Source organism: Coregonus lavaretus (genome assembly GCF_964263955.1).
Source record: "Coregonus lavaretus genome assembly, chromosome: 3".
Taxonomy (NCBI): domain Eukaryota; kingdom Metazoa; phylum Chordata; class Actinopteri; order Salmoniformes; family Salmonidae; genus Coregonus; species Coregonus lavaretus.
This window is the reverse complement of record NC_139990.1, coordinates 30,084,116-30,091,620: the sequence shown is the minus strand read 5'-3', so window position 1 is coordinate 30,091,620 and position 7,505 is coordinate 30,084,116.

Here is a 7,505-nt window from a genome sequence, read left to right as displayed (position 1 = left end):
ACTTTTTGGTTTCTTCCGCCCGCCCAAATATTATTTTCAAATCCACAGGATGTTTACAAGACCGTCAGCGGTTTCCACTAGTTACCACCACAGCCACAAAGTCAAAATGGCATATCTGGTAAAAATGTATGAAAACAAAAATGAGCTTTTAGGTCTTGATTCAAGGTTAGGCATAAGGTTAGCATCGTGGTTAAGGTTAGGTTTAAAATCAAATTTTAATCAGAAAAATTGTTGAAATAGGCGGGGTTTATGACTTTGTGGCTGTGGTTACTAGTGAAGACCCAAGTAAGCGGGTGGTCAGGCAATAGCGAATATTTTTTTATAACTAAAACAAGATAAAACACAGCCTGTCCTTTCCAATGGGAACAAATGAGTCATAGTGGGCAGAACAAGCAAGGAGGTGGGCAGAGCCAAGCACGAGCTAGCGAGATCATATTTGCCTATTCTAGCAAACATCTGCATATCTCCGTTAGGGAACGCAGACTGTGAAACGCGCGTGTGCAAAAACTAAATTCGCCTTTGCACTCCTACACGACGCGATTTTTAAAAACTTTGGCAAAGGGTAAAGTCTACAAAACTTAGTCCACTCTGTTCATAACATATTCTAGTTTTGGGAACAGAAAACTGTATTGAGATCAAACGTTTCATCATGAGAAAATTTGCAGAATGTCGGCCAAAATCCATCTCCATCCATCTTCTCCCACTGCTGGCCACTGGGCTTCCTCTCCCTACCATATTTGTTAGTGAGTGGAAACGTCAAGCAAATGCTTCACATTTATACATCCGGTGAAATATCTGTCTCATTGTTCTATATGTGGCCAGTGCCGATTTTAGCATGTAAATCTTGGTGGTGCAAGATTAGTTATTTTTTTATGCATGCAAGAAAAGCCACAACACAACATTAAACAATACATTTAATTGCACTACAACGGTGACAAACGGTGACCAAAAACTTTTAGGGCCTACAAAAAGCTGTCCCAACAGCAGAGCTTTCTTTTCAGCACAATGGAGTGAATCCTTACCACTGCTACACCTGGCCATCAGCCGAGCCTTGTCTGGCAGCGAAACAGTTCATTCAGCCTCATTTACTGCCTTTAAAAAAACATAGCTGATTTGGCTAGCTTGCTTAAACAAATGTGGTTTCTACTGACAATTGAGATGTACAAACTATGGAATAAGGGGACGATGAGCAGATAAGAGGCAATCTGTAATTTCGATTAAGACGGACGTAGTCAATATAACTATTTGTTCAGCACTTTTGAAATGTACAGCGACAGAATTCAGAACATGGGCCGTTCTTACAGTATTCTCCCTGTACAACAAGGGGGCATATAAGCAGACAATGAAAGCTCTTACAATATTTGATGATTAAATTTCTCTAAAACAGACTATTAGCTACATGTGCACCACCAAGTTAGAACAGTAGGCTAAATTATGAGGGGAAAATTGACCAAATTATTAGGGTGAGGCACATGGGCTACTAACAGCTTACTACACAACATAACATTTTTTTTTTGTAAATTTTATTTTAAAGGATTTTCTTTTGCAATTTAGTACAAAACAAAAGCACACAAAAAACTAACAAAAAAACACAGCTGCCAGACATATGAAATGAAGTATTGCTTAAGCAAGACATGGGACAAGAATAGAGCAACAATGACAGTCACAACAACAATAAGCGTTCCTACTCAGTGTTCACAGTCAGTCTCTGTCCAGACGGTCCAGAAACGGAACCCAAATGTTGAGAAATCTGCTGGAGGAGTTAGTCCTGAAAAAATGAATATTTTCCAAGTTAATGGTGTTAATAATTTCTGCTAGCCATCTACTGAAGCAAAGGGGGGTGGGTGACTTCCATTCTGTGAGATTTTACATTTTTTTCAGCCACCATTCCAAACATGTTCCTCATAGGATGATCTTAGAACAGACTCTGAGCAGCCAAAAAGAGCAAGTTCTGCATCAGGTTCAATGGCCCTCTCATATACCTTTGAGTTCCAATTAAAGATGTTCCTCCAAAAATTATTAAGTAGGGGGCAGAGCCAAAAAATATGAGTTAATGAACCCTCTGAGGCTGAACCCACACAGTGAGGAGACCTGGGGGTAAATTCTATGTAATTTGGTTTTGGAGTTATGAAGTCTATGCATGACTTGTATTGTATCAATTGAAATCTGGCATTGATGGAACAGGAATGAATTCTAGACAGGGCTTCTCCCCATACATCATCTGAGATGTTAATATTTAACTCTTTACCCCAGGTCTCCTTGAGATGACCAGTAGAGGCCAGTAGAGGAGTCAGACTGTGAGATGAGGTGTTTTGAGTTTGGGGGGGGGGGGGGGTGGGGGGGGGGGGGGGTGTTCATTTTATTTTATTTTTTATTTTTAGTCATTTAGCAGACGCTCTTATCCAGAGCGACTTACAGTTCATAAAATGAATGTTGTACAGGGAGGGTGTCAACATTTTGAATTTTCCCTTTGATATAGTGTCTGACTTGTAAATAACTGAAAAAAAGTGAATGGGAGAGATTTAATTTATTATTTAATTGGATGAATGATGCTAATTGCTTATCTTTCTTTTCTCTCCAAAACTCTTGAGCGTGCCGTCTTTAGCCAACTCTCTTGTTATCTCTCTCAGAATGACCTTCTTGATCCAAACCAGTCAGGTTTCAAGACTGGTTATTCAACTGAGACTGCTCTTCTCTGTGTCACGGAGGCTCTCCGCACTGCTAAAGCTAACTCTCTCTCCTCTGCTCTCATCCTTCTAGACCTATCTGCTGCCTTTGATACTGTGAACCATCAGATCCTCCTCTCCACCCTCTCCAAGTTGGGCATCTCCGGCGCGGCTCACTCTTGGATTGCGTCCTACCTCACAGGTCGCTCCTACCAGGTGGCGTGGCGAGAATCTGTCTCCGCACCACGTGCTCTCACCACTGGTGTCCCCCAGGGCTCAGTTCTAGGCCCTCTCCTATTCTCTCTATACACCAAGTCACTTGGCTCTGTCATATCCTCACATGGTCTCTCCTATCATTGCTACGCAGACGACACACAATTCATCTTCTCCTTTCCCCCTTCTGATAACCAGGTGTCGAATCGCATCTCTGCATGTCTGGCAGACATATCAGTGTGGATGAGAGATCACCACCTCAAGCTGAACCTCGGCAAGACGGAGCTGCTCTTCCTCCCGGGGAACGACTGCCCGCTCCATGATCTCGCCATCACGGTTGACAACTCAGTTGTGTCCTCCTCCCAGAGTGCAAAGAACCTTGGCGTGACCCTGGACAACACCCTGTCGTTCTCCGCTAACATCAAAGCGGTGACCCGATCCTGTAGGTTCATGCTCTACAACATTCGCAGAGTACGACCCTACCTTACACAGGAAGCGGCACAGGTCCTAATCCAGGCACTTGTCATCTCCCGTCTGGATTACTGCAACTCGCTGTTGGCTGGGCTCCCTGCCTGTGCCATTAAACCCCTACAACTCATCCAGAACGCTAGAGCCCGTCTGGAGTTCAACCTTCCCAAGTTCTCTCACGTCACCCCGCTCCTCTGCACACTCCACTGGCTTCCAGTTGAAGCCCGCATCTGCTACAAGACCATGGTGCTTGCCTACGGAGCTGTGAGGGGAACGGCACCTCCGTACCTTCAGGCTCTGATCAGTCCCTACACCCAAATGAGGGCACCTCTGGCCTGCTGGCCCCCCTACCTCTGCGGAAGCACAGTTCCCGCTCAGCCCAGTCAAAACTGTTCGCTGCTCTGGCACCCCAATGGTGGAACAAGCTCCCTCACGACGCCAGGACAGCGGAGTCACTCACCACCTTCCGGAGACACTTGAAACCCCACCTCTTTAAGGAATACCTGGGATAGGATAAAAGTAATCCTTCTACCCTCCCCCTATCCCACCCCCCCAAAAAATAAAAATAATAATAATAATAATAATTGGATATATTGTAAAGTGGTTGTCCCACTGGCTATCATAAGGTGAATGCACCAATTTGTAAGTCGCTCTGGATAAGAGCGTCTGCTAAATGACGAAAATGTAAAATGTAAATGTATGTATATGTAAATTGTGGCCAGTCCCTTCCCCCTCATTCAACAAACACCTTATCAGACCGAGATGGAACAAAATAATGATTAAAGCATATCGGGGTGTATACAGAGGTATCAGGCACCTTATAAACATTGTTAATCTGGTTTAAAATTCTTAAAGAATTTCTTAAAACAAAGTTGTTGCCTGTCAGTTTGTTTGGGCACTCTGCTTTGGAGAAAAGCAAGGCTGGAAGAGAGGAATTTGTTACAGACTTGACTTCCATATTTAGCCACAGGTGGGCAACAGTGTCCAACTTATCCGTTAAACCCAGTTGCCAGTACATTAATGCCCTGTCATTTGCAGCCCGGTAATAATGCCTAATGCCTAAGCCGCCACTTTCCTTGGGCTTTTGCAAGTGAGCTTTACAAATACGATGTTTTTTGTAACCCCAGACAAATGACAAGATTGTCGAGTCCAAAGTCTTTAAAAAATGATGAGGTAAGAAAAATTGGAAGATTCTGGCAAAGATAAAAAACCTGGGAAGAGAAACCATTTTTATGGCATTAATGCGCCCCATCATAGAAAGAGGCAATATTCTCCAGCTCTCTATGTTTTGTTTTAGCTTTGCAACCAGCTCACTGTGTAGTTAAGCTTGAAGTTGAGCTTTGGATTTCTAGGTATTTTTAGTCCCAGGTAAGTTAAGTGGTCATGCACCACTTTAAATGGTATCCTCTCTAGCTCACTTGCTGTAATATTATCTGAGATACACAAGATCACTTTCCCCCAATTTATTGAATAACAAGATAGTTTGCCAAATTAATTGATTTTCTAGTAGGTTAGGGACAGAGGCTACTGGGTCCGAGAGGCACATCGTCTGCATATAACGAAATGCGGCTTTCTATGTTTCCTACTTTAAGACATTGGATATTAGGATGATCCTTTATTTTTATCGCCAGGGGTTCAAGGGCGACAGCGAAGAGCTGAGGACTGAGTGGGCAACCCTGCTGGACAGATCTATGTAGTTCAAAGGGACTGGATTTGTCGCTGTTGGTCAGAATAGAGGATGTTGGGCAGGCATAGAGCATTTTGACCCAGGCAATAAATGAGTCACCAAATCCAAACCTAGTGAGTGCTTCGAACATCTATGACCATTCTATTTGGTCAAACACTTTTTGAGCATCTAGCAATATAATAGCCGCCTTGGAGCCTTTCCCATGATTTGCATATACTGTAGAATGTTAAGGAGCCTGCGCACATTGAAACTGTAACCAGTGCCTGCAACCTGGTTCAGGTTATCAGTCAACCTACCAGGGTAGTTACAAACAGTACAGGAATTAAATCATCAACATGTATTCATCATATCTTTACTAATGCTGCAGAGATTAGTTTGAAAGCAGTATCCAAATCCATTGGATGTAGTGATCACAATATAGTAGCCATATCTAGGAAAACCAAAGTTCCAAAGGCTGGGCCTAATATTGTGTATAAGAGGTCATACAATACGTTTTGTAGTGATTCCTATGTTGTTGATGTAAAGAATATATGTTGGTCTGTGGTGTGTAATGAGGAGCAAACAGACACTGCACTTGACACATTTATGATATTGCTTATTCCAGTTACTAATAAGCATGCACCCATTAAGAAAATTACTGTAAAAACTGTTAAATCCCCATGGATTGATGAGGAATTGAAAAATTGTATGGTTGAGGGGGATGAGGCAAAATGAATGGCAAATAAGTCTGGCTGCACGACCGATTGGCAAACGTATTGCAAATTGAGAAATCATGTGACTAAACTGAATAAAAAGAAGAAGAAACTAAAGAAACTACACTATGAAACAAAGATAAATGACAAAGAATGATAGTAAAAAGCTTTTGAGCACCTTAAATTACATTTAGGGAATTAAGGCAAACTCAGCTCCATCATTCATTGAATCAGATGGCTCATTCATCGCAAAACCAACTGATATTGCCAACTACTTTAATAATTTTTTCATTGGCAAGATTAGCAAATTTAGGCATGCCATGTCAGCAACAATTGCTGACACTACACATCCAAGTATATCTGACCAAATTATGAAAGACAAGCATTGTAATTTTGAATTCCGTAAAGTGAGTGTGGAAGAGGTGACATTTTTGTTATGGTCTATCAACAATGCAAGCCACCGGGGTCTGACAACTTGGATGGAAAATTACTGAGGACAATAGCAAACGATATTGCCACTCCTATTTGCCATATTTTCAATTTAAGCCTACTAGAATGTGTGTGCCCCCAGGCTTGGAGGGAAGCAAAAGTCATTCCGCTACCTAAGAATAGTAAAGCCCCCTTTACTGGCTCAAATAGCCGACCAATTAGCCTGTTACCAACCCTTAGTAAACTATTGGAAAAAATTGTGTTTGACCAGATACAATGCTATTTTACAGGAAACAAATTGACAACAGACTTTCAGCACGCTTATAGGGAAGGACATTCAACAAGCATAGCACTTACACAAATGACTGATGATTGGCTGAGAGAAATTGATGATAAAAAGATTGTGGGGGCTGTTTTGTTAGACTTCAGTGCGGCTTTTTACATTATCGATCATAGTCTGCTGCTGGAAAAACGTATGTGTTATGGCTTTACTTCACCTTCTATATTATGGATACAGAGTTACCTGTCTAACAGAACACAGAGGGTGTTCTTTAATGGAAGCCTCTCCAACATAATCCAGGTAGAATCAGGAATTCCCCAGGGCAGCTGTCTAGGCCCATTACTTTTTTTCAATCTTTACTAATGACATGCCACTGGCTTTGAGTAAAGCCAGAGTGTCTATGAATGTGGATGACTCGACACTAAGTCATGTTTTTCAGAGGGGTCAAATACTTATTTCCCTCATTAAAATGCAAATCAATTTATAACATTTTTGACATGCGTTTTTCTGGATTTTGTTGTTGTTATTCTATCTCTCACTGTTCAAATAAACCTACCATTAAAATTATAGACTGATAATTTCTTTGTCAGTGGGTAAACGTACAAAATCAGCAGGGGATCAAATACTTTTTTCCCCTCACTGTACATACGCAGCATGTGAGTTTCAAGTTTGGGGAAGATCATTTTCACCATAAAAATGCACCTTTATAATAAAAGCATTACATGCATAATCGCATTTGCGGTCACTTTTGATAATGTTGTTTTCCTGCTAATGGAACATTCACTCTTATAGCCTATAGCCTTGCTGCGCTTATGTGAAGAAATAGCCTAATAGTTTATCAACATTTTAAGCTAAACGTTCTGATCTGTTGCGTCAGCCTCATTGCGTAATTTTTTTGTTGTTGATGCTAGTGGTTGTATTAATTTGGGATCTATAGCATCCCACAACTGTCCCAGACTATGTTTGGAATATATATTTCCTCGCACAGAATAGGTCAACTTTTGTGCTATGGGGGATAGTAGATTGACATAGGCTAGTGCTTTTGCTGTTCGTTAGGCATACTCATCTTG